At 39.7% G+C, this 10802-nt stretch overlaps 1 long non-coding RNA gene across 1 annotated transcript; it reads left to right on the top strand.

Moving 5' to 3' along the window:
- Window positions 1-4055: 4055 nt before the first annotated feature.
- On the top strand, window positions 4056-9667 carry LOC121140807. The gene is made up of 3 exons (XR_005877729.1): window positions 4056-7260; window positions 8778-8813; window positions 9327-9667. It is a non-coding gene; the product is annotated as an uncharacterized LOC121140807 (long non-coding RNA).
- The last annotated feature ends 1135 nt before the right edge of the window (window positions 9668-10802 follow it).

The following is a 10802-nucleotide window of genomic DNA, read 5'->3' as shown; positions in this document are numbered from 1 at the left end:
CAGTGTTACAACCAGAGATGGTGCTGGAAAAGTGATGGTAAGTTCAGTGCACTCTCTCATGCCCAGCTCTCTCTTAGCCTGCAGAATATTATGGTATTCTTATAATACTAGAATTTCTGCTTCTCAAATAAAGGAACAAAAACTACAACAGGCTGCTCTGTCCTGTACCTAAACCCCAAAGATGAAGAATGCTTGACCTTTGGAGAAGACAAGAGATAAAAAGGAAACTTGTTGTTTCTTCCATGCTTAGACATGAGTGACTCGGTGAGTCAAACAGCAATGTCTCTAGCTTATCCATCAGTGCCAAGTTCTGAGATGGACCCGTACCAGATGGCCTTTCCACAACCAATGCTGGGAGCTTCCCCTTGGCCCACATAGGGAAGTAGTGTGTGAACTCTTTCCCATGACACAGAGATACAGTTAAGCACGTGGCTTGGGGCTGGAAAGAGATTTACAGCAACCTGGCAATGGAATGGGCCAATCCAGCCAGGAGTGGCATGCTAGGACAAGAGCCCATCCAAAGATGAGGCAGCCAGTTTTCTTTATATGTGGTTAGTCTTGGCCTCCTAAGGAGATACTTCGTTCATGAGCAGCTAGCTCATGGCTGGCTGCAGGATTGCACTAATCAGGTACCTTATTCGTACCTGCAAGGATAAGGCAGAAAGGCATTAGTGGCTGGCTTGCACCCCATTACCACTTTATGCACTGGCAATTATCTTACCAAGAACGCATATTCCCATCGCAGAATCTGGAGAGGGGGGCAAAGAAGCTGATGATTTAAAGTGACTCACTTTGCATTTAATCTGCTCTAAGAAATTTCTACAAGATATTAGAGGGGAGCCCATGTTGGCTAATTTTATGTACAACCTAATCATGACTTTATTTTTCCTGGAAGCTCATACACAATTCTGGGATACAGGCATTCTGACAGGTACACCTGCAGTCCTCAAGTTCTAGTTCCTCACCCTGCTCTTGGGCCTGTCTAGATGCCACTATGTTCACTAGCATCAGTAAGTAGTGGCACAAACCAGATTTGTTGCTCTTGCCTTTTTTTTTAATATGATTTCCCATCTTCCCATTGGAAAAGAGATTGAGATTAGCATGCAAACTGAAATAAAAACAGTGAAGCAAGTGTCATGACGGGTCACCTGCAGTGGTCAGCATAACCTCTCAAGACTGCACTGAGAGCCGAGTCAGTATTAGGACACACTTCATAGTAGAGGGGTGTGTAACCTGAGTTCTGAGTGCTTAAGAGAGGCCAGCAAATGCTGAGATGTGGGAAAGAATGTTTTGGGCAGAAGGAATGTCAGATATTGTGATAACCAGTCATAGGGCATTTGTGTCACAAAACTTGAGAGAACTGGTCCAGCATGTTGCAGAGAATGGAGAGATTATAGCATAGGAAGGCCCGAAAGTTAAGCTAGAGATATCTCTCATCTTGTAGTATTTCCACCACCATAAGCAGGGACACCCAAACCATCACCACTTCCTCAAAGAACTGAGACTACTTCTTTTCTGGTGAAAGCTCCAGGTTCTCAGGCAGGTGGGTTGTATGCTGGAAAGACTCCAAACTACTTCCCGTTTTTGACTAACCTCAAATAATAAGCCAGCTCCTGAAAATTTGCATTGCAAAATTCTACAGGTAGTCACACTTCACCTTTGCAAGCATATACATGAGAGGAACAAAAATGATCAAATAACATGTATGTGAAAGGTAGCCACTGTGCCTGGGTAGTGTGTGTTTTGTAGTGATTGATTTAATTCTTCCTGGCTCTGTTTTCAGTGTTCATTGCTTTATTTTGCTAACTTTAAATTACATTGAAAAAGATTATATTTGACTCATGTTTATAAAGTTCTGTAGACAAGAGATCCTGGGTTTCATTTCCAGATCTCCCTGCCATAAGGCTCCTCCACAAGTGAAAGCAGAGTTGGTTTGTAGGAAGTGGTAATGCAATATACTGAGGTTTTGGCACTATGTGAATTTTCTGTTTGTTGCAAGGAGTGTTGTCCTTTATCATCCTAAAACAATTTGCTTTTTGTGTGTGTATAGCATGTATTTTTTATTTGGAAATGGAAAAGAAAGTCAGCAATATTGTCTGTGATGTGGCTGCAGAATTCCCTGTTGGCTGAGGGATCCTGAAAGCTGTGTGTCCAGCATACAGTATCCTTTGTTTCTACGCATCTGCATCCGTCTTTCAAGTAGGCTGTCAGCTAGGCAATCATGTCCCTCATGCAGCCTGGGAATTGAAGGACAATTTGGCTTCTTTGTTATTTTCAAAAATCAAATATGCCCAGGGACCAAGTTCCAACAGCAGCTGTTTTTGCTTTATGTTTTATTTAAAAACACTTAATTTTGAGTCTCTTATGTTTCCAGTGAGTCTTTTTTCTTGGTAGAGCAAGCTGTGCACTTATATAAAGTATCCTCAATTTATACGAAATGGTCATTTCATTGACTATAAGGATTTTTATTCTATTTTTGACATTATTTGATAAGTTAAAATGATGTTACTGTTTTGATATTTTTTATTGAAAAATAATAGCAACTACACAACAAATGCTACATATCAATTTATCATTTTGTGGCAAGCTTTTGTTACATGATATATATATATATATATATATATATATATATATATATTGGCTTTACTAAATTCTTACAAAACAGACAACGCACCTAATATTTCTTTATAGATAATCTTGTTGGGGGGATGTGAGTGGCTTGCCCAAGGGTATATGACCAATGAACAGCTAAGCTCAAATTTTAACCGGTATGCTTGATTCTCATAATATAGCCTGAATGCCATTGGTGTGATGTTACAAGCATAGGTGGTCCCCAACTTTGTATGGTTTGACTGCTGGTGGTTGGTCAAAAGGAAGTCAGGTTGGGTTATCGGGGAAGGGAATTCTGGTTTATTGAATTTTCTTGTTAGACTGAGGATTAACTGGGGTGACTAACTAAACCTTACTTCCCTAGTCTCAATAGTATATGTACAGATGGCCCCCATGTTATGATATCTTAGTTTTATTGTGGTGAAACACTGGTACACATCCAATAGTAACTGTACAGGGAATCACACATTTTGATTATTCCCAGGCGAGCACTGTAGACCAACTATTCTCTTCTCTGCTTTCAATATAAAGTTGAATACTTTTATGAGCTATAAGGTAGGCTTTGTGTTGGATGACTGCTGCATAGATCTGTTTATGTGTTCAGATTGTGATTAAAGTAGACTAGGCTGTGCTGTGATGTTTGGAAGGTGAAAACTATTTCATGCATTTTCTGGCAACTGCTCCTCATTCATCTATATCTCTAACCCTTTAAATATATTTTTGATGATATTTTCAACTTAAGATGGCTTTATAAGAGCATAAGCCCTTCATACATTGGGGAGTAACTGTTCCTGTGCTTAAAACTACTAGCTACAAGATGTAAGACATTACTGTTACACCCTGCCTCATTCTGCTGTTGTTCATTTTCCTATCTCTAAGGCTCTTTGCTTCATCTGCTCTTTGACCAACTTTCCTGTTTTTTATGGAATGTGGTTATCTGCAAGCAAGTGCCATTGCATCTCCATGCTATATGAACTTGAGAGCTCACAGGTGAAGAGTGGGCTGAGCCCCAGACTCTGATGCCAGAGGGCCTGGGTGTTCTGCCTCTTTTTACTGACCAAATTTCTTTATCATGACAGTAAGTCTCCTAGCTTCTCTGAGTCTCAGACTCCTCCTCTCGGCTAGTTAATTCTAAAAAGGGTGGAGAGCTACTTGCCTGCAAAGGTAATTATGATGATTAACATTCATTAGGAAGCAGGAGTTCAGGCAGCTTATAGGAAAGTTGCTTCCTGAGCATTGCTGTGTTCTCCAGGCTCCAAGGCCTCTGGCTGAGCATTTCCTTTCCAGGAATGTAAAGAAAATGGGAATTGCTGGGGAGTTGGACTCAGGTGAACAGGAGTTAGAATGATTATCTGGAGCAGCTAAGTCCCAAGAACATTTACAATGGGGAGAGGGAATGGAGGGTGGGGATGGGGATAGGGGTGCTTTGCTGAGACATGCCAAGACAGCATCCTTATATCCCTACTACTGCCTCTCTTTATTTTGAACCTGCTGCTACTTATTTCCAGTACTATCCCTACACATCCACTTCTGCTATCGCTACCTCGTATGTTTTGTGCCTACCTATTTGCTTTTCACTCTGTTAGTAAATTTTATCTTCATTTCTGTTCATGACCACTGACTTTCTTTGCAGATTCCACTCTCAACTGACAGAAGACAGAATTTAGTTACAGGTTGGTGGTGATGGGCTGGTCAGTGTGAAGTGTTTAACTTCCCCAGAAAGCCCTGCTGACACAGAGAAGTCTCCAGTTGGTAACAAACCTTCTAGCAAGTACCATTTGTTTGACTCTTATTTTTACAAATGTCCTTGGCATTCTAATAAACTAAGGGGGGATGAAATAATCTGAGTATAAATAGACACAATCCAGGAAGTGGTTGATGTCACAAGAGAGGCATAGAGAATATGAAATTGGATTTCAGAGGCAGGAAATGGCACAAATAACATGGATTGAATTGAGTCTACAAGGAAGACAGGATTTGGAGATGTAGAAATAGGGAAGCTGTCCAAGAAACAAAGAACATCAGTGTGAAAGGAAGTTTAGACTGGAAGAATTAAGGAATAACTGCGGAGTAAGAGAATTTTTCATTTTATTAGAGCAGAAGGGGTGTGAACAGGGAGAAAGAGTGGTCAAGGGAAGCAGGATGTCAAAATAAAATGGTAGATATAATCCTGTCCTCTTTCTTGGTGAAAATGTAAGTAAAACATTCATGATATGCTGGTATCTGTATCAGTACATGGATCTGTTGGAAGAGAATATCGAAAAGTCATTGGAATAAGATTTTGTCAATTGAATGGGTTCTTGACTTTCTCCCTTCTTACGAACAGATTATGATACTATTAGTATTGATTTTGCATTGAATAATGTCAACATGATGAAACAGATCATTGATAAGAATAAGGCTGGAATGACTCTGAATGAATTTCGCATTTCCTTAAGGAATGACCTGGGGCAAGTCATTTTCTTTGTCACCCTTGGTCCAGTCCTCACATCTGTAATCTTGCAGGGTGGTTAGTTATTTGATGGCTGCTTTCCCGGTCTTTCTGAGTCTATAATCACACCCACTTGACCTCTTCAGCTTCGTTTCAAATGAAATCATTCATTATTTGAGGACTGACAAAGAGAAAGGCACTCTATGCTGTTGGCGTGCATAATCTTCTTTATGAAAAAAGCCTCAGCTGGAAGCACTGCTTAGACTCATGTGTTATGGGGGATGAGAATTCTGGTTAATTGAATTTTCTTGTTAGAATGAAGATTAATTAGCATATGACCTATTTAAACCCTTGCTGTTAGCAACATATGTCAGGTATGTAGAACATTTTCCATGTGAGAAATCTAAGTCTCATAATAGGAAAATAAGATTTAAGTACCAAATGTGTGTAAACCTCTGTAATATTGTCATTAAGCACTGTGATGCTAATAACAGTTGTCACTTATTGAATATTTATTGTCAGTCAGATACTTTCCTGAAAGTTTTACATGTATCATCCTACTTAAGATTAGCAAAACCCATAAAAGCTAAGCAGGCTATTGAGACCTATAGTGTGTGAGCTAACCCTCCAGAAAAGAGATTGATTCCCAATCCTCAGAACCTGGGAATATGTGTTTACTTGGATAAAGAGTCTTTGCAAATGTAATAAGTTAAAGATGCTGAGATGAGTAAATTACCCAGATTATTGCAGTGGCCCCAATATCTGATGAAAATTATCATTTTACAAGACACAAGGAGGAGGCTGTTTTATAATCACAATGGAGAGTGGAGTAATTCAGCCACAGAGAAAGAATTCCCAGAGCCACTGGAAGCTGGGAGCAATGTGACACATGGGCTGCTACAGCGTTTACAGGTGTTAGGACCCTCCTATCACATCAGTATAAGACTATGGCTTCCAGAATTTTGACAGTATATATTTTTGCTGTTTTAAATTAACTAGTTTGTTACATCCCCAGAAACAACTAATGCATATCCCTTTTACATATGTAAGAATAAGGTATAGGGGAATCCATTAACTTACCTCTGTCAGAATGCACAAAAAAATTTGTAAGAGAGGTAACCTTAGAATTTACTTTTAATCTCAGTAAAATACTACCCCCTGTAGTATTCTGTCTCTGCCCACATAAAAATACGCAAAGGTGGGGCATGAAGCCTAAATTATGGGTAAGAATCAGTGATAGTGTTCTAGAAGAGTTAGTGATACTGTTTTGAGTTTTAATGATAGAAGTATGTGTCTAGAGAATAAAGTGATGAAAACTTTCTACGGAGAACAAGCTATTATAGGGGCAGGGAATAAAACAAGGAGTCTTTAGAGAAATGAAGTAGGTAGGCAAGAATCTGGAGATTTCTGGGACTGAGAAGAAAGAGTGGACTCCTTAGACATTTGAAGAGGTTAAAGTATGTGGCATAGTTTGGTTCCAAGACCATATAGATCTCTTAAAGATTTGCTCTGGAAGATCCCTGGGAGGCTAGGTTGGAGTGTATGAAGACCAGAGGCAGATTCTCTAGAGCTATAACTGTGATATACACTTCAGTATCAGCCATTACAATGCACAGAAGGCAGATTTGAGAGATGCTTTCGGGAAGCAACCTGAGTAATGTTCAGGGACTAGCAAATGTCCAGGGCAAAGGGAAGGAGAGACATGGCTGCCTTGTAGACTTCTGGTGAAAGTAATGTCGTGGGGTATGGTTGGTGATGGTATGTATAAATAAACATATCACTAATGACTGATAATTTTGTATGATTTTTGTTCTGAATATTCAAACATTTACATGTTAATTATGAATTATACATTCAAGCCTATAAGGCACTGAACTGCATAACATGCACTGTGAGAGACAGAAGAGGACACCTAATCCACCTCTGTACTGCAGTCTGAGTATCTATTCACATTTCCTAAGAGGGGCAGCCATGTTAAGATAATTTGATAACTGAATGTCTCAAGGTCAATGTCTTACAACCCCTGACCTCAGATTCTAGCTTTCTTCTTGCTGTTTCCTGGACAGACAGAATGCTGTCTTTTTTGTATCTGACCTTCTCCATTTATTAGCCATCTGACCTTTGGAAATTTGCTTAACCACCCTGTACCTTAATTTCAGCAGCTGTCAAAAGGAGATGAAAATTACAATGCCTGCTCTCATTAACTCAGACAAGAACCTGTGAGTAAAATCTTTGCAACTGGAAAAAGCTTAGATGTGAGTAATTATTTTTATGACAAGCCCAGATTTTCCGCTGCAATTGTGTTTATTGAACTAGTCCCTGGGTTCATTCAGAAAGTTTTCTTGTGGTTTCCTGATTTCCCCTAGCATATGTCTATACCATGAGTTCGCCAGTAAATGTAGATTCTAAAGTTTATGTTACTTAAATATTTCTTTCTAGCTAAGGAGGGGGAAAGAGTCTTGCAGGGGAAAGAGAATAGAGGGGTGGGTAAGAAAGAATATTAAGGAGAGGGGATATGAAAAAATCATGGGATAGGCATGGATGCAAATACTACAATAGAAGTATTAATGTGTGTAACTAATGTGATTCAACAATTTTGTTTTTAAAACGAGCATTTCTACCATTTGTATTTTTTTGTGTAGGGTCTCATGTTTGTTTTTTGTGTAGGGTCCTTGGCTGGACATGAATGTCTTCCTGATCCTCCTGCCCTGATCTCCCAATTGCTGGGATTTTAGATGTGTGCCACCATCTCCAGGCAAAAAGGAAATATATCTAAATCACTTCAACTAGTTACTAAATATGTGTTTCTATAGTCTTAAAAAAAACCCTCACTCCATTGACAATGACATTTGTCCTTGTGACTCCCAGACAGTTACCTCACAGAAGGTGTTTGGAGAGAGAGATGTTACCCTAACATAAACCTGATATCAGAAGAAGTTTGTGACACCTCAGATACGTGGCTAGGTTTTGGTTAATGCTACAGTTCAGTACCTAAATATGAATGGTGGCTCATCCTTCAAACCCTAGAATCTAGCACAGCAGTTTTGTCGGTGCAGAAACTGTGACTATTTCTCAACTCTTCTATAGGGTGCTGTTGGTTCATTCTAATGTCTGTCCCATCACAGAACTGTGTTCTCACCTTGATAGGAAGGTTCAGGGTAGGAAGAGAACAAGAAACAAGCATAGGTCAAAATCAGCAGTACTCGTTATGGAACGGGCATGTATGCGATGCAAAACAACACTGTCCTGGATCCCGTCTCTCAACGCATGTGCAAAGTGGTGGCAAAGCAGAAATGGAGGAATGGCGACAGTTGTGTAATTGACAGGACAAATATCTCTTCTCAGAGGGGAGTTACTTGTCTGCGTTTCTCAACTCTGCCGAAGTCTCTACAAGGGTGACAGAGTTATTGGGGTGTAGTGGGAGGAAGACTACCTTGGGAACCAGATTAAACTCTCCCTCTCTCTTTTTGTCTTAAGCTCTTAAGCTAGTTGGCACGGAGTTTTATTACATACAACTGACAACTGTAAGAAGCCTGGGAAACCTTCAGTGTGTGGGAGTGAGATAGAAGGGAGTGGAAGAGGGAGGGAATCTAGTGCATTCATTCTAGCTCGACAACAAGAACAACAACAACAAGAACAACAACAGCAACAAAAAGGCTTCACCATCATGCTTCAGGATAGATCCGCACAATACTTTAAAAGATTCTAATTGGACTTTTTGCATGATTTTTTCCAGATTTAAATCAACCACTCAGGCCACCCTCATCTTAGGGTAAGGCCTAAGGGCACAGCCACTACTGATTCAGTTATTCAAATACTTGAAGCAAAGACGGATGGTTTTGGAAGGGGGTGGGTGCTGTGCAAACAAGAGCAGCAGGTGCATGGCCCTTTTGTCTTACCATCAGTCTTGCATGAGGGAGATTACAGAACCCACAGTTGTTTATGGAGTTCCTAACATGCTTCCATTCATATCTCCCCATTGGCGTCCCATCCCGTCCACTCTTTGTTATTGGGGATTTAGATTCCACCTCATCCTCCCCCTGGCATCTCAGTGGTGGTTCTGATCCATAAAGGCCATTTTCTTTGATACAGCACAGTGCTTTATGGATCACCAGGCCACTCCAGCTGGCTGAATTTGAATCTCACACAGTTGCTTTTCCAGGCCATTTGCTTTCTTTAATATCCTTCTCATTTCTTTCTCCTTCTGCCTCCCCATTACTAACTTAGTTCAGACATTCATTTCTTCTCACTTGGATGATCAGATATTTTCATAACTTTCTTCCAGTGGCCTGATTTTCTTCAGAGAAATCATCCTAAAGGCGCAAGGCTCTGACCATAGCAACACCCCATTTAAACCAGCAAGGTAGAGTGGGAAGGCAGAGCTGAGTCAAGCCTGAAACCAACTGTGTACATGCTGGAGGCTCCTTTATGAAAAACAGACCTTGTCCAAAAGGTATGGTCAGAAATATTTTGGCAAAGTCAAAACCAACTGGTAAATATTTCAGTAGATGTGTTAATAGGACACACAAAGAGGAAGGTCCCGGAACTGAACTGAGGTGATGATAAAACAACTATCAAAAACAAATGAGAACTTCCTGGGACTGTCATTGCCCCAGGACAGCTATGAATGCAGCCCAGAACAAAATCATAAACTGAAAACATTGCTTTCTTTTCTGGAAGTAGAATGTAAGATTCAGAAGCATGAACTTTATAAGTGACAACATTGTGTCGCAATGTAAAAAGGTTGGACACAGGCCTGGAGGAAACGCATGATTTTATACTAATGGTCTTTGAAATCCTGGCCAGTTTTCCACTGGTGCAAATTGTTTGTAAAGAAAGAGGTCTAGCTGCTTACTGATAACATGGTATTCCTCTGTTGTGTTCTAATAGACGCATCTATATATTCATCAAGCACATATTTGTTGAGTGATTTCTATAGAATGAGCACTATATACCACAAGAGATACGTGGTGATTATGTTAGCAAGAGTGGATGAGGCAAAAAGAAATAAATGGACTTTTTGTGTTTAATAGGTTCCGACACATCCAGCCATGTGATTTCTGTGCAGTAAGTGCTCAAAGTAGGTTTATTGAATTGAATATTAATACATTTCACTGAAGTATGTTCCCAGGCCTCATGGAAACTATAGAAGTGTGACCATAATCTTTAATGAATAAAGAATAGGTTTATAGCCAAAAATATGAGTTGAGTTCATATGACTTTGCCAGCTTGCTCATTAAAAAAACACTTCCTTATATGTTTTCTTTCTCATTACCATATTTCCCTTTCTTTTCCTTCTGTAAAGTTCTCATTAATATCAATAAGTATAAATGAAGATTCTATGATTCAAGAAAACAGAAGAGTCGTGTGTGTGTATGTGTGTGCATGTGAGTGTGTGTGTGTGTGTTACTGGTGCATGTTCAAATCTGTGCCTTTCATTTGTTTCCTGTTGTGCTATAACGTGTCTTTTTGGTATGTTGTATTCGTACACTTCAGGAACAGGAAGAGATGACTAGGGATTATTGTTTTAACCCATCATGAGATTCTAACCTTAGGAAGGATTTTTTTTAAGAATCTCTTCCAACAATTCCATAAATCTAACTAGTGGGCACGTGTGACCTATGAAGCCCTTGATAAGTAGCATGATGATAGGTTCAGTGCTCCAACTTGTCCTCTCACATAACTACTATTATTTCAAAATCTATACTTTCAGATCCCTTGACATCTCTGTTAAGGACATAGATATGGTTACCTTGTGGGT

This window comes from Mesocricetus auratus, unplaced genomic scaffold (assembly GCF_017639785.1).
Source record: "Mesocricetus auratus isolate SY011 unplaced genomic scaffold, BCM_Maur_2.0 Super-Scaffold_100006, whole genome shotgun sequence".
NCBI lineage: Eukaryota > Metazoa > Chordata > Mammalia > Rodentia > Cricetidae > Mesocricetus > Mesocricetus auratus.
The sequence above is the reverse complement of the archived record's forward strand: the minus strand, read 5'-3'. Positions and strand labels throughout refer to the sequence as shown.